The following is a 26,953-nucleotide window of genomic DNA, read 5'->3' as shown; positions in this document are numbered from 1 at the left end:
TTTCATTAAAATATCGTTTCGCCCTCTCCCGTATGTTTCCTGTTAGCGTCGCTTTCCCAGTGTCGCTGAGGCTGGAATATCCTGTTCAGCTCGGGGTCTGAATGGAGTGTTAAATACATGCAGGTGGGCAACCAATGAACCCCCTTCCCCTCAGCCTAGCTGTGTATGAGGTGCAGTAATATCCTGGAGAGGCAGCAATAAGGAAAGGATTAGATCCAGGAAGGGGGAGGGGAAGCTTCCTCCCCTAGGGAGATAGGTCAGGATCCGTCATTGCAGGTTCTGTACCTGCTCTTGGATTCTCAGCCCTGCATTGTCCTGTCTGTAAAGCAGCTACAGAAAGGAGCAGACTCATTATAGCAGGAACTTCAAGGGGCCAGATGGCGCAGCTCTTACACAGGCAAGGCTCCCACTGAAGCTAATGAGAATTTTGCCTGAGTAAGAACTGAGACCAGTTCTGTGCTCAGTTACACTGGTGTGAATCCAGAGTCACTCCATTGACGTTGATGGAATTACTCCTGATTTACTCCAGCGTAAAGGACAGAATTTGGCCCGAAACGCTTCATGAGTTAACGCCAGGAGCCTGATTCTCCTGTCACTTACTCTGGTGCTGGCCCTCCCTTGATGTCAGTGGAGTCACTCAAATTCACATATAGGAAAGCAGACCCAGCCCTAAAGGCATGATCCAACTTTGTCAATGCAAGTCTTTACATTGATTCCAAAGGGAGCTTGATCAGCCCCAAAATGCTTGGTTTGATTTGACTGCATGAGAATTCACCATCTTACTCTCCACCTGTGTTTTTCTTTTCCAAGTATCACATTCAAATCTCCCCTGGCTGATCTGGGATCTGAGGCCTCTCTGATAATATCAGCAAGGTTTCAGCAGTGGCCTAAAAGTGATTGGGGGAAATTCTTTTTCCCAGGCAGTAAACAAACTGCCAAGTTTTGGAGCAGTTTTCATCTGCATGTGGCTCTCTCCTAGTTCTGTGGCTCATTTCAGATCTTTGTGCTTTTCTCTCCTTACTTACGCTGAGACAGAAATAGCTCTGAGAATAATTTCAATATTTGCAACCTTGCAATAGCACCTCAAACCTGGAGATTATATTGAAGCCTCCAAGAGGATGATGTCAGAGTTGACAAGGGATTTTCTGACCATGTGTATAGTTTACTTTTGGCCACACAGCATCGGGCTCCTGAGATGGCACAAACCTAAGCATGCCATTAACTTATGCTGAAGAGCATTTGTTATTCCCGTGCAGTGTAAAAATACAGCTCTGCAAAAATGGGTGGACACATGCAAAAGGTCCAGGGAAATGGCACAGTGGCCCAAAATAGATTTTAACCAGGGCATGAAATGTAAGAGAAGGGTAAAGCACTACAAACAAATGTAAATATGTTTATCTATATATCTATCTATATATATATTACAAGAAAAAAATAAATAGGAAACTGCCATCTGAATAACATAGGAAGGCTGGTCTTGTGGTTAAGACACTCGCCTGGGACCTAGTGGATCAGAGGCCAGTTCCCACCTCCGCCACAGAGTTTTTCTGTGACCTTGGGCAAATCATTTAATTGCTCTGTGCATCCTTGGACTCAGAGCGTGAGCTTCTTGTCCTTGTGGACTATGCCAGCATCATTAACCTCATTTTTGACAAGACACAGATGGACTAACTTCTCCCTTGTAGAAGGCTAGCACAAGGTCCTCTACACCACTGCAGCCCTATATCACTGGCAGGGCTTATGTGTCACAGATAGGGCGTATGGGCCGAGTGGCCGCTGCATGCTCCGTGCAACTCAGAGGTGAACTTCATGCCTGTTCTGTGACACTAGGAATAGGGTGATCCATTAACTAGGAACCCCTATATAGGGCTGAATGAGCAGTGAAAGATAATTTCATGAGTGGACTTCCTCTCCCCCTGCAGAGTCCATTTATTCTGAATTTCCGAAATTCACTCAGTAAGATCACATGGTTACCCCTGGTCCAGGAAATCTCTGCCAGCGCTGGAATCCAGTTCCTCAGAGTCCCAGGCCTATGCTTTAACCACCAGATCATGCCTCTAATACAGAGAGTGGGACAGGGAGCTGGCGTGGGGGAGGGAGCAGCATAGGGACCCATGCCATAGTCTTTTTCTGCTCAAACCTCAGCCTACAGCAAACCTGCCGTGCTCAGAACACAACAGGTTAAAATAATGGAGGACAACTGCAACTGATCAAATAATGGCTGATTTTCCTCAGCTCTGGAGGCAATTGTCAGGCCTGTTTTTAAAGACACTCTTGTAGGCAGCCTGGCTATGCTTTTTTGCTTGAGAGGAATTCCTCTGAAACAATAATAGTGACATTGTTCCTCACTTCGCTGGCGGTTTTATAGGGCTGGCTTTGGAGAAAGGTGACCATGGAAGACTTTTGGCCACATGTGTTTACATAAGGAAATGCATGTGGGTTCTGGGGTGGCGCCTGGTGTCAGCAGCCGCTCTCTGTACTCCTGACCCTTACAGAGCTGCTTTCTTGCTTCTGGGTCCGTTTACTGCACTCCAGATGTGTGCTGGCTCCAGCATGGCTGCCGAGCTTCAGGGATCTGGCATCCCCAGGCTCATCAGTCCGTGGGGTAAATGCCACGGTGGTTGTTTTAAAAGCTGTAACGTGTCTTGGTAACACATCATGATTTATTCAGTCCTTGTTTGACAGAGTTGCTTTATCAAAAGCTCATGTGAAGGGCTTTCCAGAGAGGAAAGGAAAGCCCTGACTTCCCCGAACGCTCCCTATATATTCAGGTTTGAATTGTGCTGTCTGCCAGGGAAAGGTATGAGCAGGTTCTTTTTGATACTCCAGATCTGCACTTTCTCAAAAAAATATCTTTGTTTGGCTTTTAAGTTGCAATAGGTAGAACAAATGCATAAGATCACTAAGCATGTATAGCACTGTTCTCAGACCTTCTATGCTGCAGAGGGAAAGTCCCAGGGATGTTTTGCATTATTGCACAATTGTTGTGCCTCTCCCCAAAGATGGCTGCATTTCAGGATTCCTGCGTATCAGACGTATTAAGTTTGAAAAGTCTTTATCTAACTGTAAGATATTATTATTATTAGCACGTATGAATAAAAATCATGGCCTAATCAAATTAATAATTGCCCCTCTAAGCCCCAGTTTAGTGAAATGCTTAGCACATGTTTAAGTCTGTCCCTATTCCACAGCTATGTGCAGAACGCTTTTAAAAATCTGGCCCTAGTACTTGTTACTATCAGCAATACCATTAGCATCAAGGCATGAATCCATGGAGAAGCATTTGCAGGATTGGGCCAGTACACAAAGCGTTAGCTAGTAGCTTGGACTTTGGGCGGCAAACTCCTAATTCCAGATTCACTCCTCAGACATTGTGGTTTCATATGTTGGATTCCAGCATTATCTGGGTCACGTCCCACTTGGGAAAGTTTCAATAAAAGGAGCCGAAAGAATTAAAAAAAAAAAAAACTAAAAAAGAAAAAATAAATAGGGTAATATCAGAGCCAAGAGTGGGGCAAAGTGCAAAGCAAATGGGGACAGAGAGAAAGGGTAATAAGGGAAGCACAGAAGGAGAAAGAGAAGCATGGTCTCTCATAGAGATCTCTCCTCATTACATGGCACAGGCTGCTGTTTAGCTAGAAACATTTTGTTTTGTTTTTTTATTAAAACGTGCTTAATAAATTAAAAGTTAAGCAATGTGCAAAAAAATGGTTTGGAAGCTCAGACTAGTTTTGTGACACCCCTCCCCAAAATAGTTTGAAAGGAGCAAACCTCAGAGTGCCCTGGGTTTGCCTGTCCCTAGTGCCAGCTGATGATGCTCGGTACTAGAATGCAAGTGAGTTTGTCCTTAAACAATATATACTGGAGCGTGATCAGGGTGGACAATGCAACCTACAAAGAGGGTTGTTTTAATCTCCTTAATAAATATCTAGTAAATAACTAGCTTTAGTCTGACCAGCTGAATCTCTCCAGTCTCCAAGCTATACCCCACTAGATGCTCAAGAGAATATACTAGTGCAGGATCTGTCACCAGACCGTTCAACAAGAATCGTGTTCCACTTCACCTAGTCCCATCTTTATGCTTCTTTTACATTAATCTGAAGCTGAACCTCTTAGACCCTGGTCCTCCAATATGGCCTCGTTGCACTGCTCTAGCTATGAAGCAGACCCTGAGGCTGCTCTAACTTGTGCCATGCTGGCATCTGGCAGCCTTTGGGATTGGAGAGCACAAAGATGTCATACAATCATCTTTGCTTCTCCGCCCCCGCCCTGGGCTTAGTGTGTTTCAACACCCCCTCCCCCCCACCAAGTTTGAAGGTATTTGTATCTAGAGGTTTGTATCAGGCCCATAGAGTATGAAACTCCTACTAGGAAATCTTTCCACTGAGAAGCAGTTGGGCATAGTGGACAGATTCTGCTCTCAGTTACATTGGTGTCAATCCAGAGTAATTCCATTGGAGTCACACTGTGATGGAGATTGGAATCTGACCCTGAGCCTCCATGAAGCTGACTAAATCTTCTTGACAGCCATGTTCAGCATTCGCCTTCCTGATATTATTTTCTTTATGACTTTAAAGTCATATTCTCACAGGGGCGAATTGATGGGGTAGATCTTTACCCCCGGGCTTAGACATGAGCCTTCTGTAATTTTTTCTTCCTTTTATCACAATGGAAATAAAATAATACTGGAACAGCAGATACAAAGGGAAGAAAAATCCTGTCTGGGTCAGGATCTCACACTGGGTAGTTCACTTCACAGTTTAAGTAAATAGTTCTCATCCCCAAACCCTTCAGGGTCACATAAATGTGCCTCTTTGCATGGAAGGGACTATTTGGATAGTAACTGGGTGCCTTATGAATTTGCAGCTTTCCCAAACCGTGGGTGTCTAGAATGTGACTCAGGTTTTTTCACAGTGAGATATAAAATCCTATCAATTAATCTAACTTTTATTGCACCTCTGGGGCATGAGCGTGATGTTGTTTAAACAAATGGTTCCCATTACCTTCAATTATTTTATAAATGTTTTGCACTGATTTATAGGCTTCTATTAAATGGACAATCTACTTCTGTGCTCCTGGTGGGGGGGGGGGCGGAGGGAGGGAAGGGGGTAAAAACTAATCTAAGGGCTTGATTCCCTCCCCCACTTCCTTTGCACATACATAAGTAACTCTGCCATTTAATTAAAGGGAAAGGGGGTAGGGCAAGGACAGCCAGACACTTCAGTTAAGGTCTTGCTTGAAGCTGGAGGCTGACTTGACTGAAGTCTTCCGCGGTGGATTCTCCAAATCCCTTTCTGTAACCCATTTGCCTTGTTTGTGCCCGGCTGCTACTGGGCCCGCACTAAGGGAATTCTTGCACATGGGCTCTGCCTACACCACATTTCCCCAGACACATGCTATCAGCCAAGTTTCCGACACAGGAAACCTATCCCAAACCTGCCCATTTGACTTCAATGGGAGCAGGAACAGGCCCATTGTCTCCAACACGAAAACACTGAAGCAATGAGAAAGCATGGGGCAGCGCTTTATGTACGAGTGGTTTTGTAATCTAACCCTGCACTGTTATACACCAGCTGCCAGCACACTGAAGTGACCAGCAGTCAAAAGCCAGCTCTCCATTTCTTCTAGGGGTATTAATTTGCCTGGGATTACCTGAGATTTAAGGGATTTTTCTGTTGCATGCAAAGCCTGCAGTATTACTTTTATTTACGGGGGGATTTTTTTTTCTTTTTTGTTACTTGCAAACACAATTTAAAGGCAGTTCATGGGCACAAGTGCCGCTTCTTGAACTGAAAGGGGATGATCCCTGTTAGCAGGCGCTGCAGGCAAAGCCCTAAGAGCTGGATGCTGGCCGATGTTTGTCTAAACAGCACATTGTGGGAAAGGACATGCTGGTGGTTTCTCACTTCTCACAATCTGGGCAGGTTGTGGGACACATCCCACAGCACAGCATGGAACCAGCTCCACAAGAACACAGCGAATTGCTATGGCCAAGCTCCCTCCATTCCAGAGGCGACTCATGGCTGGATAACGTGATAGCCGTTTGCAGTACAGCTACCAGAGAGTGAGAGACCCCAGTCTTATACAGTACTGAATGCCCTCACCTCTGGTCAATCTTGCTGGGAGTTGAAAGGGCTCACCATGCTGCCATAGGCACAGGAAGAAGCTCAAATGTTAGCAGCCCGGGCACTGGCTGATCAAAATGGCTTACCCCCACCCACGGTACGAGGAACAGGCTAAGTGCATTCTGGGGGTTGCTCATTGGGTATTGGCTTCTGCCAAAGTCTGATATTATGCATGGATCTGACCTCTGCCGCAGCAGCTCTTAGGTTCTAACCCATTTGGAATTGCTTCTGACTTGTGCCTTCCTATGGTGCTTTAAAAGACAGCGTGTCTCCACTCTGACTGGGTGGGGTTTAAAGTGCCTGCTGCTCAGGGCAGCTATCGGTCACATCATTCTGAACTCAGCTGACTGGTCCTACTCCTCTGCTGTGACTGAAGTCAATGGGAGCAGAGATCCTGATCCTGCGAAGTGCTGAGTGCCCTTAGCTCCCATTAACTCCAGGGGGGACTGACAGAGCTTAGCTGCTCTCATGCTCCTGCTATTAGCTTGAGAGGCAGAATTAAGCACTCGGTACATCGTGGCGACCAGCTTGGGCGTCAATGTGACCGTACAAGACTGATCTGCATTTTGTACAGGATTTTGCCATGAGATTTCAAATTAGTTTAGGCACTAAACATATCCCAGCTAAAGACCATTCCCCTGATGGCTAAGCTGCGCACAATAGCATGTGGCTAGGCACTGGGGGCACCAGCCCGTTTTTGCAAATCAGGGTAGAAGACACTTTTCTCCCAACTCTTTCATTCCCAGCTCAAGGCCCCGACCATGCTGGATTTGGGGGGAGAAGGGGGATGGGTTGTGAGCACTAGAAAGAGACAGTGATGTGAACTGAGCAGAGAACGCTTATCTCACCAAGGGTCACTCAGGGACTTGGCTGCTAGAGCAGTGACCTCGGGTTGCCATCCCATCACAGGATCTCATCCATCTCCGGTGCCACAGCGTTAGCCTGTTAACCCTCAGCACTACACATGCTGACAGACAGGACAGCAATTAAGTACTTGGTGAGCTAATTCACTTGAGTCTGTCTACATTTCAAACGGGTTTGGAGATAGACTTCTGTTTACAGAGCCTGCTCCAGTTTATTATTTTTTGGAGAATTAGAGGAACAGCTTCCATTTCAATCTGGGAGCTAAATAAGGCATAAGACGCCATAAAGGTATATATTTGTACATGTTTAAGTGTTCCCTTTTGTGTAGGCATACCTCCATGCCCCCTCACCCACCACACACATACACAGCCACCCCCATTAAACCCACCTGTAAACATCTGACTGGCTCTGATGACACTCCAGGTTAGAGAAGCCCTGAGCAACAGGGAAGAGAAATGCATCTTACCAATACTTATTTTCCATCTACAGTGCTCTTCTCAAACAAGTTAATCTTCACAGCCCTTCTGGGAAGCCTGTGGGGTCAGTATCATTAACCCCATTGTACAGATGGGGAAACCAAGGCACAGGCAGATGAAGTGACTTTAGTCAAGGTCACAAAAGGAATCAGTGCATTGAATCTCAGCAACTCCTGGCTCTGAGTCCTGTGTTCAGGCCACACCTCTCTCACTCACTCTCCTGCTTGTAATTATTGTTTGTGAATTAGTGTAATTTATGGAGAGTGTCACTGGAGTCCAATTCCCTCTGAAAGGTTAAGAAAGAGTGACTGGGTCAATGGCACTAAAATCCTGTTCCCAATGCAATGTTTGAAAGATATGCATTGCTGTGGGTGGGGAGCAAAGGAGAGAAAGGATGGAGATAGCAAAGACCTAGTGTAGGATGCTCATCAATACCGTCCCACAGAAGCAGGTGCAAGACTGTTCCCTGCTGCATGTTTTCTGGAGTTTTGTTTAGACTCCCTTACCTGCCTGTGTGAACTTTTATTAGCAATCAATCACAGGTGGGCTTGAGCCATAGAATTTGGATCTGGGTTCTGTTTGGGAATAGCTCGCAACCAGTAGAGATAAGGAGGTGTTAGTACCGTTATACAAGGCACTGGTGAGACCTCACCTGGAATACTGTGTGCAGTTTTGGTCTCCCATGTTTAAGAAGGATGAATTCAAACTGGAACAGGTACAGGGAAGGGCTACTAGGATGATCCGAAGAATGGAAAACCTGCCTTATGAAAGGAGACTCAAAGAATTTGGCTTGTTTAGCCTAACCAAAAGAAGGCTGAGGGGAGATATGATTGCTCTCTATAAATATATCAGAGGGATAAATACCAGGGAGGGAGAGGAATTATTTAAACTCAGTACCAACGTGGACACAAGAACAAATGGATATAAACTGGCCATCAGGAAGTTTAGACTTGGAATTAGGCGAAGGTTTCTAACCATCAGAGGAGTGAAGTTCTGGAACTGCTTTCCAAGGCGAGCAGTGGGCGCAAAAGACATATCTAGCTTCAAGACTAAGCTTGATAAGTTTATGAAGGAGATGGTATGATAGGATTGCCAAAATTAGGCTATTAATTGATCTTCAACTATTAGCGGTAAATATGCCCTATGGCCTGTGATGGGATGTTACGTGGGGTGGGATCTGAGTTACTACAGAGAATTCTTTCCTGGGTGTCTGGCTGGTGAGTCTTGCCCACATGCTCAGGGTTTAGCTGATCGCCATATTTGGGGTCGGGAAGGAATTTTTCTCCAGGGCAGATTGGCAGAGGCACTGGGGGTTTTTCGCCTTCCTCTGCAGTGTGGGGCATGGTCACTTGCTGGAGGATTCTCTGCACCTTCAAGTCTTTAGACCATGATTTGAGGACTTCAATAGCTCAGACATAGGTTAGGGGTTTGTTAAAGGACTGGGTGGGTGAGATTCTGTGGCCCGCGTTGTGCAGGAGGTCAGACTAGACGATCATAATGGTCCCTTCTGACCTTAAAGTCTATGATTCTGTGAACTTGAGGGTTGTATCGGGTCTACCTCCGTTAATAATAATTACGACAACTACGTTCAGCCTATCTCAAAGCTGGAATTTGCTTCAAACCCTGGCACCATGGGGCACCAGAAGCTCATTCTTACCCTTTCCTGCCTCTGCTGTAGGGTCCACCTGGCTGTGAAGCCTCCCCAGCCCAACGGAGTGATGGTTCGCCCGAGGCTGGAAGCAGAGAGGAAGGTCCTTAGCCAGAGGCTGGGGAAGAGCCTTTTGTTTTAGGCTGTTATCAATTGAAATTGACACGTGTGAGACGGAGGTTCTGGAATTCTGATCTCCTCAGTTTCGCAGAAGCTATTGTGGTTACCACGTCTCAAAGCTGACTGCTGACAAAGGAAGCAGAGTGGAGGTTTCCATCTGCCCGCAGGAGGAAAGGACTGTAGGGCTCTGCTCCAGCCACATCCCTTTCGGTTCTGACCTAAAGCCCTGAGAGAAGAGAAATCAAGCTTGGTTGGCTGCACTCGCTCTGGTTGTTACTTTATCAGCACGTGATTGTGTTTAATCCTGGCAAGGACACCCAGCTCCAACATGGGCCCGGGGAATCCACATCTGTGCCACAAGCATGGCTCATCCCCTGAGCCTCATCCTCCACTCCTCACCCAGGATCCAGCCCAGGGGCTGAGTGGGTGGAGGAGGCAGCAGACAGGCTATTACAGAGCAGTGACTGGGGGGCACTTGCTTTTCCTCGCAGACTGCAGGGCAGTGGGTAGCTGAGCAGCATCTTCCGGGGCATCAGTTAAAGCTGCTCTCCAGGATCAGGGCAAATGGTGGGGGAATGAAAGCCAGCTCCCCTCTGCCTCTCCCCTCCAGGGAGCAAAGGCTGGGATTACCCTCAAACCTGATTTCCCTCCGAGCAGCAGAACGCAGCCCCTAGCAGATCCAGCTGAGCGTGCTTCAATAACAGCATCCAGAATTGGCTTCATTACAGTCAATAGGAGTTTTGCCATTGTCTTTAGTGAATTTCACCCACACGCTTTTCCTAGTGAATTGAATGCTGGTGGGAATGGGAATGGCCTGAACAGCTCTGGGGATTGACACCCACATTATGCACTGAACAGGGTCAGCTCAGGTAACACCAGCACTGCCAGCTGCCCCCACTCAAGTGCTTAAACTACTAACTGCAGGGACTAGTCCCCATGAGCCAGCCTTCCACCGAGCTGATGAGAAGGTCAATAATGGTGCTAGTTAGTGCGGGGCCAGGGACCCTCACTGAGATGCATTCAGTTCATTTCATGCTACCCACTGTGGGTATGTTTACACTGCAGTTAAAAACCCACATTGGCCTGTGCCAGCTGATTTGGGCTCACGGGGGTGGTGAGGGGGGTTTGTGCCAAGGGGCTGTTTAATTGCAACAAGACGTTTGGGCTGCAGCCTGAGTTCTGGGACCCTCCTACTTCACAGGTTCCTAGAGCCAGGGCTCCAGGCCTAGCCCGGGCCAGCCACCGGTTTTTAATTGCAGTGTACACATACTCAGAAACTCCATGGCCCTCTGGGGATCTTCATTACAACACACCTTCATGTTGCATTATAGTTTCTTGCAGACTGGTGGCTGATGGGGCCCTGGGTTGCTTTGGGTGTAAATCTCCCAGAAAGCCTAACGGCATTACCTTTTGCAGCCCCTGAATAGCTTTCTAACCACAATGTAACAACTCCTGGCCAAGATTTTCAAAGGTGACTAGCAATTTTGGGTGGCCAACACGAGATATCTTAAATGGACCTGATTTTGATAGGATGGGTGCTCAGCACTATCTGATTCAGGCCCTTTTAAAGTGTCTGAAGTTGAGCTCCCAAAAATGGAGGCAGCATAAATCACCAGTCAGTGTGAAAATCTTACCCCACAATTTTGGAGTACTCATTAATTAAGTACCCTGAGCTAATACAACAGTATTGTCTGGTTATTTCTTTCATTTAAACTAAGATGTAGAGCTGCTTGGAGAGCCTGAAGGAAGGGACCATGTTCCATTGGATCAAGCCATTCTGTCACAATCTAAACACTTCACAAAATCGGGTTAATTTTACCAGAATGTTGTTTAGGAAGAAAACTGGAAAAAAAGTTCTGATCATGTTGAAAGTCCCATTCTGACATTTTCCAAACTGTTTCTATTTTTCATTTTGAAATGACTTTTCAGTTCAATGGTTTGATTTTGTAGCACAGTGTCTATTTTAACACAACGGTTTTAAAAAAATCAGAATGGAAACAAAGCGTTTCAACTGCAATCTTGAAATCCTTCCTGAAACGGAACTTCTGTCCTCTACTTAGCTTGAAAAAATAGCCAATATTTTGGTGCAAAAAGTGATCTTTCTGAAAACAGAACACTGGCTTCAAACTACTGAAAGCATTGCAGGGCTTTTGCTCAAAGACCAAAGCATTTTTGAATGAAAGTGGCAAAAACCTCAGGATTTTCCACACAAAGTGGTCCAAAGAGGAAAACACTGAAATGTCACATCTTTGTGACTGAACATTCCTTTCATTGTGGTAGCACCTCGGGGCCTCACTAACAGACCACGACCCCATTGTGCTAAGAGCTGTTCAAACAGAACGAAAACAAAAATAAATCCCTGTCCCAAAGAGCTTCCAGTCTAAGTAAAGAAACTGCTGCCATGCTGAGACCCTCTGATTTTATTGCATGTATTTCACACAGTCTGAGTTTAAACGGTTCTGACCATAAAAGCAAAAGGCTGCCAACCCCATGGGAATTTTTCTTAGAAGCTGCTGAATTACTTTGAGTATAATCAAATAACCTGCAAGATCACGTCAGCTTCATTAGTTAAATCCATCCCTGGCATAAGTTCACTGAAGTTAGCCCTGAAACTAGGGAGTAACTCTGGGCCCTATGGACCTGGTCCCACCAAAGTTGGGTTTGTCCCCACATTCTTACAGGTGCTACATAAGCGGTTTGATTTCGGCATGACCGCTAATTCAGTATTTTGCTATATAACGTACCCCAGGTAAGATCATCAGCCATTAGGCAACTGGAGTTACAGCAGGATGCATCAGGCCCATTAACGATACCAACCAGGGTTTTTCTGAACCAGCAAAAGCAAGGCAGAGAAATAACCTGCACTAGACTCTGCTCCCAGCTTCACTGGTGTAGATCCTGCTTAATTCCACGGACATCAATTAAATCGCTCTAGATTCATACCTATGTAACGGAGTCTCACCCACGATTCCCAGCATACATCCCGCTATCAAGTCTCTCTGCTGGCACCTTCAATTTTTCTTCTTGCCTTTGACTTTATTGCTGGACATTGTGGCAGGCAGGTGAAAGTAGGGGCAGTATGCAGGTGTGTGTGTCAGGGGTCATATGAACTGTTGCCAAGCCTGCCCACCAGGTGCGGAGCACCCCCTGCAAGCCAAAGTGCACCACAACGCCCCGTGGGCCTGCACCTACTGCCGCTCCGATTGAAGTCAATAGAAACAGAGATCAGCAGAAGTACTCTGCACCTCACAGCATCAGGCCTTTAGCCTGCATTAGCTGGCATCTATAATACACACATCACAGGTTTTATCTTCTACCCAAATCATTCCCTAGCCCTAATTAGAAGCACCTGGAAACACCTCACAAAGGATTGCATGGGGAAAAAGACCCACAAACAGTTGCTTGGATGTTACAGTTACATGAGAACCCACAGTTGCTCACCCTATGAGCAAGATGAGGACAGTGGGACTTAGCTACTCCCAGCATATGCCTGACAGACATCACCCAGAACTGATAACTGGCCACCTGCCTACTGATTCGGACTCCGTACCTACGGGCCCAGGTGGTGTGAAGGGACAGGGCTGCCGGGCGTGAGTGGGGGGGTAATTTATGAAATTCCAGAATTAACAGAATGATCGTTTTACACACACTAGCTGGCTACAGGACAGTTGCTGGGTGGAATGGAACTTTTATTTTCAGACTACATTCCTGACGGAACTAAAAAATATTCTCTTCGGGCCCTTTTCAAAGAGCTGCTGCTAGTCTGGGGGTCTTGATAAAAGGCATTTTGTCCTTTAATTCACTGGAAGGTCTGTGACCCTTACACCAGCACAGTGGGAAAGCAGGAGCCCAGCTCCTGCTGACCAGACCTTTCACACTGTTTAACTCAGCTTGTGAAATCGGTCACACAGCAGGGGGCTAATCCGTTCAGTATTTGGGGCGGTGGGGGGAAGAAGGGAGGGCGATGCACAGGATTGAGAAGCCCATCATCAGTTCAACTGCAGACTTGTTTCCCCCCCACCCCAAATACATATTGTTTTAAATCACATTGAATTTCAGTGCCTTCTAACCCAGACAAACCTTTGTTAGGATGGAGTTAAGGTTGCAAGTTCCTCTCTGAGAATTCAGGGTGTAGGAGCTTCCAAGACTGGCCGAGTTCCAGCAGCAGCAAAAGTCTGGAAGCCAGGAAATGGGGACGACTAAAGCAAAGTGCTAATGCTAACCCAGATGACAACTGCAACCTTAGCTCTGCCCCAGCAGAGACAACACAAGCAAAGTGACAGCTGAGCTCTAGAATCCCAATAAAGCTGCAGGTTAACACAACTCATCTTTTCTGCATAGTAGCTCAACACAGAGAGACAGCTGCAGGCTGGGGAACTGCGAGTGGGGAGCCACAGCGGGTGCAGAGGCACTGGGCATCTATGCAGATAGCTGTGCGATCTACCAGGCTTGGGAACAGACCTTTGCTGCAGGGGAGCATGTTCTGCCTCTTTTTGAAAGGCGGGGTTCTCCACAAGGGGATCTTCATGGAGATTTCATTCCCCAGGCCCCCCACCCTGCAGTTTGCTCGGTGAGAAAGGGTGAGCGATCCTGCTTTCACTTACATTGGTCTGACAAAGTTTAAGTCAGTGATGTCAGGCTGGCATGAAAGTGGTGTAAGTGAGAAAGTCAAGCTCCTGTTATCCAGGGGGTGTGGAAAACAACTAACATCCAGGCAGACGTTTACAGGGGGCTGGGGCATACCAGGAAATGCAACTAACGAGGGCGTAGATTTAAGTAGCCTCCTGGGGCACACACATGGCACTTTAACTTACATCTCACGCTGTTCCCAGCTCCCCAGTCCAATCTCATTCACAGAGTAAGAAGCCACTGCCTCCACTAAGTTCAGCGGGATTGTACCAAATCAGTGTCAGTTGCATGCATTGCGCACATCTCTTGCCTGCCACATCAGTGCGAGCTATGCTGCTTAGCAACCTTACACTATTTGGGGCTCAATTGAGGTGCAACTCCTTGATATCAGTGGTGCAAGAACAAGCACTTACTGACCATCTTCTGTCTTGGGTTTTTACACTGTGCTCACCCCCACCGTATCCGAATACCTGGTAACAGAATGTGGCACTTACCATGGTATATGGGTCTGCTCAGCGTGGCCTTTGCCCTAGATATTTTCCATGTGCTTCATTAATAATCACCCCCTATTTCTGTTACAAGTACATGATTTCTAAAAATAAATAAATAAGTGTTTTCCTGAAAGGCTAATAGATGGGGTCCGATGCAGGATGACATTTCTCTCAATCTGTTCTGGAAATCCATCTGGAACTAAAGCCACAACCCTACCTAGGATGCTAGGAGACCTGTGTGATTATTTCCCTTGGCAAACAACGCATCTCTCAAACTTGTTAAACAGCTGAGAACAGTTAATAACCTTTTAAGCTAATTAAACACCACAGAGCATATCAATCCATGTGGTCATTTTTCCTTTGCTCTAAAAAATGGTGGTATCCTGCTAGAGATTAACCAGCGTATTGTTCAGATCATGCTCTCTCTGCATGTATTTTACTATAACTAGAGCCCTACCAAATTCATGGTCCATTCTGGTCAATTTCACAGTCTGGGATTTTTAGAATAGTAAATTTCATGTCCTAACTATATCCAAGACACCCAGGAACTCCCCAATTGTTATCTCAGGGTCAAATTCAGGGCTAACATTAGCAGTTGTGACTCCATGGGCCTACTTCTGATCTCGCATCAGTCAGAGTCATTGTATTATTATCCACATTTTCCAGATGAAGAAACTCAAGAGAGGAAAGCAAAGGGACATTCCCAAGACAGCACAGCAAAGTCAGAATTAGAACTTAGGATCTGTCAATCCAAACATTGTCTTCAGTCCTCCAGACCACAGTGCCACCTCCTCTAAACAGCACTGGATGGCAGCACCAGTTATAGTGCAATGATAGGCTTCCCATAAAAATGCTTGCGTAGCCATAACATACAGGTTCAAACTCACCTGCAGCACATGTCTCACGATCCTGGTCTAAGACCCACCCTTTAATGCTTCCTGTTTATTTTGCCACAGCCTTTTCAGTGTTTCATTTATTAAAACAAATATAATATTATGTCTTCACCTACCACCCTGTCCTTTCTTTGGCTAAACCAGGTTAAAGCTGGAAGACAAAAGTACTGTACTTGGAAATCAGAAGTGTGTGTGATACAAAGGGGGGTCTTGTCTCGAAAGACTGGCCAGGAGTCAAACTAATGAAATGCTAACTATCTTGGAGTGCATTTTCACAGCAGCAATTCTGAAATCATATTTCACGGCAGCAAAAGATAGTCTTTATCATGTTTCACCAGATTTAGAAGGATTTGTTCTATTTTTTGCCGCAAGGTTATTAAAAACACTTGAACCTGAAACAGTTTCATTGTGTCTATGCATTTGCTATTTATTATTATTATAAGCAAGGGTGTCAGGGCCATTAAAAATAAATTGGAAGGGGTAAAAAGCGAACAAGAAGTACAAGGAAATAGGATGATTGAAAACATGCAGCTCAGCTTCCAGTGCAGAAAATTCCACTTTGGAATAATACCTTTTCTGTGGTAGGCAGAGAAAAAGACATTTAATTTTATTTCCCAATTAAACTACCTTCCCCCTTTGCCTCTAGAAAATCCAGCATTCCTGGACTGTAAAAAGAGTAGCGGCTACGACCAGTTAGAAATAGAAATGAACCCAGAGACCCACATCCAAACACACCTGAACTTTGGGGAAGTTCAGACCCTGCTCTGAATTTTATGATGCAGGCCCACCTCTAGTAACAAGGTCACATTGGTTCAAACTAAAAGGGGTTTGGATGAGCATTCCTAATGGGATAGAGAGCCTCTCACCTGTCAGTCACTGGTTCCAAAAATGAACCCAAGCTGACAGTAACTGAGTGTCATTAACATCTGATGACTGTTACGGTGGCCTGTTGGTAAAGAGTTTGGTGGGTCTCAGGACAATTCCCAGCGGATGTTAACAGTTGGAACTTATTGGCTTCTTTGTTGGCAGCCTAACCCCAGAAAGGATTCTTCCAGCTCAAGGTGAAGACAGAATAGCAGGTCAGGAGAGGAGGAAGCTTGCACTACGGCAGCCAATGCTGTACATTCTACTGAGAAACAACTTTTCAATTTCCTAGCATCAGTCCAGCATCTATCACATGGACAGATGTCAAATAGGGCAGCATCTATTACAAGCATTTAAACTCACGCATTTCTCCCTCCCAAATAAACAACTAGTAAGATTCAATACATCAAGTGATTTCAGTGTAAGGGCTTTGAGGCAGAGAGTTGTTTGTCAGTAAGCCAAATAATGAGGAAAAACATTGTGAAAAAAAAATCACATCATATTTAAAAGGGTTATTGACACAGCATCTCCACAGCTCTTGAATAATCAATAGGATTAAAAAGAACCCCAGGAACAAGTTCCAAGACTCTGTTTTCTCTTTCCCTCACTGCAGGAGGCAGCTCCAAGATGCAGAGAGGCTAATCAGCACAGGAGGATGCGGGATTACAGAGAATGTTTGGGGAATGATTTTGAAGAATGAGGGTCAAAAATGCCTGTATGTGACTGCATTCAATTAGAGAGAATGCAACCGTAGGAGCTACAGAAATGAAACATTGGCCTGCCTAACCAGCAGCATGAAGGCCCTGGCACAAAACTGCTTGGGAACGTTCCATATTATTAAATCACTCTAAGTTAGCCAAATCTCAATTATCTGTCATTTTTATACATCTACAAATAATGGGCCAGATTTTGATCTCATTTACTAGCATCCTTTGAAGATGAGCGTTATTCCTGATGGACACTGAACATAGAATTTTGCTCACAGATTTTCAAAAGTAAAATTAAAAATAAAATGGTCCAAAAACATGAGTTCAGTATTTGACAATTAAATAGAAAGAAACTAGAATGTCAGATATATGCAGTCAAATATTTGCCTGTGTGTATATCATTATAAGCATGTTTTATATGTTGAATTTTTAAGGCAAGATACTGTGATTAAAAATAATTAACTGCTTGCAATGGTATTCTTGAAAAGTGACAGTGAATATTCACACACGGGCTTCTCAGAATTAAAATATTAAGCTGCATTAAGGGTCAAATCCTTCTTGCTTTAATACAAATAATGAAAAAGGGACTGTTCTTATGAGTAGAGTAACCCTATCAACAGCAGGACTCCACTATGCCAGGTGGTTAGGGGGACCAGATGTCCCGTTTTTAAATAGGAAAGTCCCGGTTTTGGGGACTTTTTCTTATATAGGTGCCTATTACCCCACACCCTGTCCCATTTTTTCCACAGTTGCTACCTGGTCACCCTATAGGTGGTGTACACACATGTAAGAGACAGCCCCTGCCCGTAGGAGCTTACAATGTAAATAGTCAATAAGTGAGACAGATAAAATGTGGGAGACAGAGGTGAAGGAACTTGTCTAAGATCACACAGCAGGTCAGTGCAGAATTAGGAAAGTAATTGACACCCAGTTCCACTGAACTTAAAAGAGCCAGGCCAGGGATGAATTTGGTCCAAAGACACTTACTCAGATCAGTAAAGCGAGTGAGATTTGGAGGCAAAAGGCTCTGGCTATCCCCTACTGATGTCAAGTGAAAACACCATAAAGTTACAGGAAAGACATGTTACAATGCTGAAAATTTTCCATTGGATCATTGTTGTTCTTCATCACTTTTGATTGTGATTTGTGCAATGTTAAGTGCAGGGCTCATCAAGCCAAACGACTTGGCAGCTATTGAAAACACCACAGGGAAACAAGCCCCAGACCCAGAACCCCTTTCGTCCAGAGACAATACATGCTTTGGTAGGCAATAGGCAAATGAAACCGGGGGCGGGGGGCTCGGTATCTCTGCTCCATCAGAGTCTTGACACCAACTTTCTTCTGCCATCAAAAGCACAATTCCATGCTGTGGATTCAATGGGAATTGCCCCAGATATAGAGCTGGTGATGCGGTGGGATCTGAGTCTGTATTTTTCATTGGTCTTGAAGAGAAACGATTCACATTTGAACCTATAATCTGCAATATGGGACACACACTGAGTAGAGCTGGAGAAGACAGAATCTAGGCAAAAGGACAAGTCTGTTTCACAAGAATTAGTTTAATGTTTCACATGTATTTTGCAAATTTTATCCAAGGTGACACTTTGCCATTGAGTTCTCCCTTTCTGGATGAATTTTCATAGATGTGTCCCATCAAATCAGTGGGGAAATGTAACAACAAGATTCAACAAAATCCAAAAAAAGAATGGCAAAATAAACCTTGTAGCGTGACCATTTATAACTTCAAAGCTTCTCTTCACCCCGTGACTTTCAAGGACTCTGTCTAATTGTTGCTTTCTAGGTGGAGGGAAATGTACACAATTACACTGAAAACAATCTCAAAATTGTACATTTTCATAGCCTCTTTGGAAACTTAGCTCCCACAAAAAGCAAAAGGATTAAAGTAAAACAGGAAGGATAATTAACGTCTGAAGCCCTCTCTCCCCCAATACATGCACGAATGGGAAAGGACTGGCCATCTTTGCTCACACCAGGCTTGGCACTCGAACAGTATGAATGAGGTGCATTGATAGGGCAGGACAGGGACCGGGATTAGAATAGCAACGTGTGATTCAGGACACATCGAGGTGCATCTCGTGAGGACGGTGAGGACTCACGGTTGGAATTACAGAATGTAGCACAGGCCAGGATCATGAAACACTGCAGCTGCTGAGAAGAGGAAGCCTGCACAACACCTCACTGCACTGGGATGGCTCATACAAGAGCTATTAATCTTTCCTTTTCCTGACCACTACATTCACTCACACATTTTAAAAAGATAAAATCTCTGGGCCTGATCCAAAGCCCATAGAAGTCAATTAGTAATCTTTGACTGAGGCCCTGTATTAGATGAGAAAAAGGAAAAATAATATATACCCAGTTCAGCGGTGTTAAAAGCAGACAAAGAAAACAACCCAAAATAAAGTCACCCTCCTGAATTGTAGGTAGTGCATAAGAGCAATCATTTTCCAATTTTGTGTCAGGTTGATGCACTAAACAGGACTGACTAGTGTTGACTGTATTTTATTCCAGTGCTCTAATTATAACACACTTCAAAATACCAGTAGGACAAATTAGGAGCAAAAATGAAGGTTGAATAAAAGCTAAGGAAAGCACAGGCCAAAATCTATAACATCTACAGGCTTAAGTAAAGTCCTAATTTGGCGGCAGGACAATTGTGAAGTACAAGTGTATTATGTAATTCAACATACAATTTTTTACTATATATTTACTCCATCTTGACAACTGAAAACTTCAGATAGGTTGTTAGGGTACATTTCTAACCCACAAGTAAATAACCTCGTTTGTAAACAGAAATAACTGATTCAAACATTGGCACTGGAACTGATTGGCCTGCAGTCCCCCTTTGAAAAGTTAGCTTTAAAAACCTCTCTTTCTTTAACTTTTTTTTTTTTTTAAACATAATTACAGTTTAACAGGAAATGTTCACCCCATGTAAAAATGTCACAAGGCTATCAAACTGATGGATTCAATCTGTGGATCAAGCACGGACTATGTAAACAGTATAAAATCTCACAGCAATATGCAAGATTATACCCTCCACCCAAGAAGAGAATAATAAAAGCAGAGACCACTTAATAGAAAAACTAATTGAAGGGACGCCTACCTAAGGGAAACATGTTTAATTAATTAAAACCCTCTTTCCTCACCGCACCACACAGCGCTATTCAAGACAGTAACATTTGAATGAGGATCTTGCCAAATGAAGAGCTAAGACTTGCTTGTTACTAGGGGTTATGTTGTGGCTTTTAGTAAATGAAACTGTGGACTTAAGTTTCAGTTGCTTTTCATTTTGGTGCCAAACAACGCATAAGCTTGTCTTTAGTGCTGATATTTTAGATTTTATAACAGAAATGGAAGTGATTGTCAACCCAGAAGGAAAACTATGTTTGTTATTTTATTCAAATATTTTTGCCAGTTGCAGTCTATTCCATAGTAAGGCTGTCAGACATGGCCAACATTTAGTGAAGAGGTCTCAAAGACGTTTTCAACCTAAGACTCTTATTTTAAAATAAAATCTTTACCTTTTCATACTAGCTCCACAGGTTAGTGACTGCCAAGTTTTTCATCAGGTGAAATGCATCTGAATAAAAGGGTGTGATTCTACCACTTTGAGTAGCAACTTAGTTCAAGAGCAATAATCCCAAATAAATGGAACTATTTGCAGAGCAAGATACTATTCCACACAAACAAAGGTAGCAGAATCAAGTCCAGAAAAACTGTCTCGTGGACACCTCTCTGTCCATTTGTCATTGCAACATCATCAGCACTACGGCAATTGTTTACATGGAAAAGTAACATTAGAAAACTATAAAATGTGTTTTTAACTGAGTTTAATATGATTCAGCAACTTTAAATAAGGAGAGCAGCATTGTCTCACAGTTCTACATAGCACACCAACAAGTGCTCCATGGACCAGAGTTTGGCAGCCACTTCTTAGGTTCAGACTGGACTACACGTATTCATATGTAGTAGCGCCTTCCTCTACACGTAATTAGTCCCAACGGAACTGTTGTTGGTGTAAGGTACTAGTCAGCATGAGTAAGGCTGCAACATTCTGGGCCACAAATAAGTAAAACTGAAAGTATTAAAAACTTGCTGCATCTCATTTAATTTTCACCCTTTTTTGCCAGGTTATTTTACTTTTGATTTCCCTGGAGTGAGAGTAAAAAAACCAAGGACAGACCAATTTCACTTTCCATTCCTAGTGCACTAGCCCCAATGGTCTGGTTTGGCATTCACAACATTGCAGAAGAACTCATTTAATAAATAAATCCATTAACACAACCTTCTTCATGTTGGTAAAAGCTTCATTTCTAGCCGTTTTTACCCAAAATCTGAACACTGGGCTTGAAACTAGTGAAAACGAACTCTTTAAAGGAGCAAAGTTGAAAACGTTTTTGTCGGGGGGGGGAGGGGAGGGAGAAGGAGGGACACAGGCCCTGGGATTGTGTTTTGCTGGGAAGCATGACGACAGCCAGAGAACGAAGGGAGCACTCTAAGCCTTCTGGCCTAAATTATCTGCTAACACAAATAATCAAATTCCAGGGACCACACTGCTCTGGCGCCACTAAAACAAGGGGGAGGCCTAGCCCAGGCTCTATATTAGCAGGTGGCAGCCCAAGTCTGACCCACGCAGGATATTCAAGTGTGATATACAAAATACTGATGCTCTCTGAGGAAGTCAGCATCACTCACAGTATCGTGGGAAGTTTTTAAATGGCTTGCTCAAGGCTAGGCCCCTAAAATGTTTATATTAATACTTACATGTTGAATAGCCACTCATTTGGTCTCATCTGGAAATCGGTCCAACAGCTGAGAAACATCTGGCAGCTAACCTTAGACGACACAATCTGGTAGCTCATGGATTTCAGGTCTCTTTGGAGGGGATGCAGTTTGGCAAATTTCTTAGAGATCCCTACTCTAACCACAGTTGTTCCTCAAGCCCCAGTTAAAGCTTCAGTATTACACTTGCCATACAGAAAGGCTGTCGGTATAACAGAGGTCCTATTTACGTTGCCTGTTATGCCTCATTAGTGACTACAAAAGGTTTCATTAATTATACATCACAACCCCATTTTTCATCCCCCATTTTGCAGGAACATTTCTGAAGTATGCAAATGGCTTGTGTCTCAGAGAAATGAGGGGAAAAAAACAGCCTTTGCCAGTGTGAACAGCAGCCATCTCTCCCCAGAAAGTCAGCTCCCGATCATTGTGTGCGCGCATGTATGAGCATGTGCATACCCTTCAGCTCTCGATCCACCTCCTCTCGATTAATATAGCATAAGTCTGTCGGCATTTTGCATAACAAACAACAGTCCCTGCCCCAGAGCTTACAGTAGAAAGTAAACAGAAACATTAGGCAACAGGCCCTAGGATGTGGGGGCCAAAGGATTTGCCAAATAAGTGGCTTTGAATGGTGATTTCTGAATGAGAAATCAGGTTGTCTCCCACGGAACACTCTGCAGTGACTGGAGAGCTAGTGAAATATATCATAAGAGAATGAAAGTTGAGCAACTGAGGGAAAGGGAATTTTAAACAGACCATTTGAAACTTACTTTTCCAGTTTATGAACATGGATTTAACTTCCCTATGTAGCGATCTTTTGGAAGAAATGATTTTTGTTGAAGACTAAACCTTCAGTTAAGGCGGAGCTCATCATCAACGTGCTCAACCATATCCAACGGCCCTGTAGTAAAGTCATGGACAATCACACCTGGAGTGAAGAAAGATAGGACACAAACCCAATTTTTGGGAAATATTTTGCAGATACATTTAAGGAAAAATACAGAGGATGGGGAAGGAGGTTCCTGGCAGAGAAGTGATCTACAGGTCATTTTACACCATGTCCCTCCCTGCCCACTCCTCCAAGTTCCCTTGCCTTAGTTCCCACCATCATCTCCTACCACTGCACTTTGTGATTTCTTTGCTGTTCCAAATTTAGGAAATGGTGCGAAAAAGCAAAGCCAAAAACAGATGAGGAGGAGAAGAGCAGGAAGGAAAGAAGACTGGGAGAAGCACAGAGAATAAAGGTTCAATCCTGCAAGCTGCTGAGCACTCTGGCCCTGATTCAGCAAAGCACTTGAGCATGTGCCTACAGTTATGATTTCAGGGGGACTCTTTCAGAGGCTTAAAGTTGAGCACATGCTTCAATGCTTTGCTGGACCAGAGAGAAGATAGGGAGAAATGAAATTACCTGTACATGAGCCTGCTGAAAGGCAACTTCCCATTGCTGAAAGTCAGTCTGGCCAAAGATTAATACACTGACAATGATTTCCATTGGCATAAGAGAACTCTGCTAAGAAGTCAGAAAAGCTTTGCTTACAAAATAAAGTTTTGCAAGAGAGCCACGATTGAAGTTTCTTGTCCCTCCCTTGACTCAAGCTAGTTAAACTTTGAAGCAGAAGCAGCCATTGCTGTGGCTACGTGCTGAATTAGCAGGTACTCTGGTGAGGACAGTGGCGTATTTATGGTGGGTGTTTACGCCATCGCCCCTTGATGGAGAAAACATGGTCCCATAGTTAAAGCACTGGGCTCAAGTGACCTAAGTTCTATTCCCAGGTAAGCGACAGACTTCCTGTGTGATCACAGACAAGTCACTAACATTGGAATTTTCAGAAATTACTCAAGTGCCATTGACTGCTGAGTCATTTAGGCACTCTTGAAAACCCCACTCCAGCCCCTCAGTTAAATCTGGGATAAATAATACTCTTACTCCTACTATGTGCATCTGCCTTTTGCTACTACAATGAGGTCCTAGAGCATTTAGGTGCCACTCTAATACAGACAATAGCTTCTGAGCAGCACACTCTTGAATAAAGCTGGTCAGTCTCTTCCATCTGTTATATCACATTCGCTGCTATGCGGGGAAAGCATGGTTAGTAAAGACATGGTTCATGGAAACACTGTGGACTGAACACAGGACTATCACTGTCACTCTTGAATTCTCTGGCTCCTGTGCCACTGCATGGCCTCGGTAAAGTTACTTAAGCCCTTCTGTGTCTCAGTTTGACCATCTATATAAAATGGGGACATACCTTAATATTTATTTATACAGCACTCATAGGCATGCATGATAAATGGCAACAAACTTCAGCTGATCCTCAGCAAGTCAATGGCAGGGTCTGGCTTACAACTCAGAATTGCCTGGCTGCTGGGCCTGTGCTCTATGCAATAGATGGCTATGTCTGACTCATCAGGCTCAAAAGGCTTGTTCCTATGTCAGGCCTCAGGCCCAAAATGGGCAGTATGTGGACCCTAAGCCAAGGGAGCTCATTGCAGGATCTAGGCTCTTTAGAGTAGGAACTTTGTCCTTTTGTTTGTAGAGTGCTATTATGTTAGTAGACTTATAAGTAGGACAATGGTAATTTTGCAATCTAATAAGTAATGTGCTATCATGCAATTCCTTGATATACAAGTAAAAATAGAGACTGTCAATTTTCTGGCTAAGCATGTTTTAATAATTCACTTAAAATTTATTAACAGCAGATCAGAGATTGCCAAATATTTATAAACAAGATAGCCATAAACTTTCCCAAAATGTGCCTAAACAGTCTGTTTGCCCCTCCCCGTTTTAAATAGAAATGAAACAAAACCCAAGACCCATGTATTTTAAATTCTGTTGGGAAAAGGTTCTCTCTCTTCTTTAAATCAGATCATTTCCAGGCAACTTTAATACTGCAGCTTTTTTCTAGTGCATGAGAATCAGAAACTGATCTCACTTAGTAGTGATAAAAAAATTTACATCTAAAAAGCTACTGCAGGAGCAAGAGATACAAAAAAAGCACAAATAGGTCCCATGGCTTTGCTTAATTTCAGAGGAAGAAGAAAGTTTTAATTAATAAAAATCTCATTGCAGCACTGATTTGTCTCCTAGAAAAATAATGTCAAACTACAGTGCCACATATAACTGTCCACTTCTGGACAGTGTGGAAGCCATCATGCTGAACAGGCTGTTAAAGTCTTAAATCAATACAAGAAATACAGAAGTGGCTCCACAGAAAGATTTAGCATTTAAATTAAACAACATCTGCACATTGCTCAGAGAAAAGTGATGTAAAGCTGGCTAGCTCCCTCTACTGCCTGAATGCTATTTAAGTAACTGAGGGTATGTCTCCCAAGAAACCTCCAATTTCTACTGCTTGAGTGGCCACAGAAAGAGGTGTTACCATACTCAGGCAAAAAGAACAGGAGTTCTTGTGGCACCTTAGAGACTAACAAATTTATTTGAGCATAAGCTTTCGTGGGCTACAGCCCACTTCATTGGATGCGTGCAGTGGAAAATACAGGAGGATGATTTTATATACACAGAGAACATGAAACAATGGGTGTTTCAGGCTACTACAGATACAGGTGCTACTCAGGCAGCGAATCTCAGAGCCCGGGTCTATGGACACAAGTTTTCAAGGCTCGCACTACAGGTCTAAAAACAGCCATGTAGAGGCTGCGGATGAGGCTGAGGCTTGGCCTCTGAAGCCCAACCCTTGTCCCCAGGTTTCAGAGCTTGAACTCGAGCCTCAATGCCTACACTGCTGTTTTTAGCACCACAGCATGAGCCAGAGTCTGTAGACCAGTGAGTTTCATAGCCCAGTTGTGGGTTTTAAAATGCAGTGTAGGCATGAGTATAACACCTCCTTCTATGGCCATTCAGAGTGGACATGAGAAATTTCTTGGTAGGATTGTCCTTGCTGAATGTGATTATATATAAAAATATATAGAATGTTTAGCTGTGAAGTGCAGCTAAAAATTAAAGGGCTGTCAAGGGAAGCACTTTTAGGGTCAAATCCCACTCAGTCCTGCAGGCTGCTCCCACTGATTTCAGTCGAAGCTGCATACATTCAAGCCAAGTGATAACCAACAGGGCCCAATTCTGATTTCCAATTGATACCTGTTCTTATTCCACCCCTTCTCTCTCTAGAGCTTCCATTTAAGAGGAGACATGTTTCAGGACACAAATCAATTGCCTGAAAGGGTCAAGCAGAAACCCCACACCCCTTCCCTCCAAAAGTGGTATAAAGAACGAACAACCAGGCAGATGTGATACAGGATTGTTTCTCCTCCCTACCTCTTAGCAGGCAATGGACTTTTGGGTCTGTTCCACAAGGGCAATTAATACATCATCTGCAGTGGATGCACATCTCAGTGATTTGGGTTCAGATCATCTTTGACTTAGACTGGAATACTGGTATGGTGTTCTGTTGACATGTTTCAACAAAAGTCAAATACAATGAAGGTTTTAAATACACGTTAAATCCTTTCCTCAGCAACTCATCTCTATGATAGCCATGGTTAAACATAACTTAAATGGTACTGTTACTAGCATTTTCAAGATTAGTGTGGACCAGGGTTAAGGATCTGGAATACCCTAACCTCTACATCCTACCTGTTGTCAGAGAAGTTTGTGGGATTTGAAAAGTTGATTACTCAAGGTATTAAGGCCCTCAACTAAGCGTTGTCCATGTTATATGGGATATTGCAAAGGTAATCTTAAACAAAAAAGTACTGGTCTCAAGAAGCACAATAATCAGCCACCCTTCTGCTTTCCATTTAAAATCATTTTAGATGCCATGGTCTTTGAAATAAACATTACAAGCTGATGTAGCACGAATCTCAATACGGTTTCCACATTTTACAAGATAATTTCTGCTTCACCATATGGCGAGTATTTCAAACCAAAACACATCAGTAAATTCTACAGATGAACATAACCCCTTCCCCTCCACAATCCTACCTCCACCACCCCCTCCCACCTCCCCCCCCCACACACAGAGCCCAGTTTCCTAAGACTTTAAGGTGAATTCACAAGCAATATCTAAGTTTTCCCTTTTGAAGAAGGCTCTCTTCATAACCGGAAATACCAAATCCCAGATAAAAAAATAGGGAATATGAAGTTCTGAACAGAAGTCCAGGTTTGCAGAATACACTATTACAGAGAGCAGGAAAAAAATCTTATGATGGGAATGAATCTGACTAATTGACTTTCCAGCTTCGATTCCCCCTCATCTTTTCTTCCTTTTGTGGCTACACAGATAGTAGAATAGAACAGACTGCAACACCTGTATTTCATTCTCTCAGAGGGACTGCAGCAAATAAGGCCATCGTGGTAGGCACCAGGG

The 26,953-nt window shown here is 43.9% G+C and overlaps 1 long non-coding RNA gene across 1 annotated transcript in view; it reads right to left on the bottom strand.

Moving 5' to 3' along the window:
• The window catches only part of LOC125622120 (uncharacterized), a 48,994-nt gene extending 22,477 nt beyond the window's left edge, over window positions 1-26,517 (bottom strand). The window contains exons 1-2 of the long non-coding RNA XR_007352655.2: window positions 25,903-26,517; window positions 22,397-22,554 (exon numbers count right to left, since the gene is read on the bottom strand). This is a non-coding gene — a long non-coding RNA (uncharacterized LOC125622120). The remainder of the gene's footprint in view (window positions 1-22,396; window positions 22,555-25,902) is intronic.
• Between the last annotated feature and the right edge of the window lie 436 nt (window positions 26,518-26,953).

This window comes from Caretta caretta, chromosome 13, assembly GCF_965140235.1.
Source record: "Caretta caretta isolate rCarCar2 chromosome 13, rCarCar1.hap1, whole genome shotgun sequence".
Taxonomy (NCBI): domain Eukaryota; kingdom Metazoa; phylum Chordata; order Testudines; family Cheloniidae; genus Caretta; species Caretta caretta.
The sequence above is the reverse complement of the archived record's forward strand: the minus strand, read 5'-3'. Positions and strand labels throughout refer to the sequence as shown.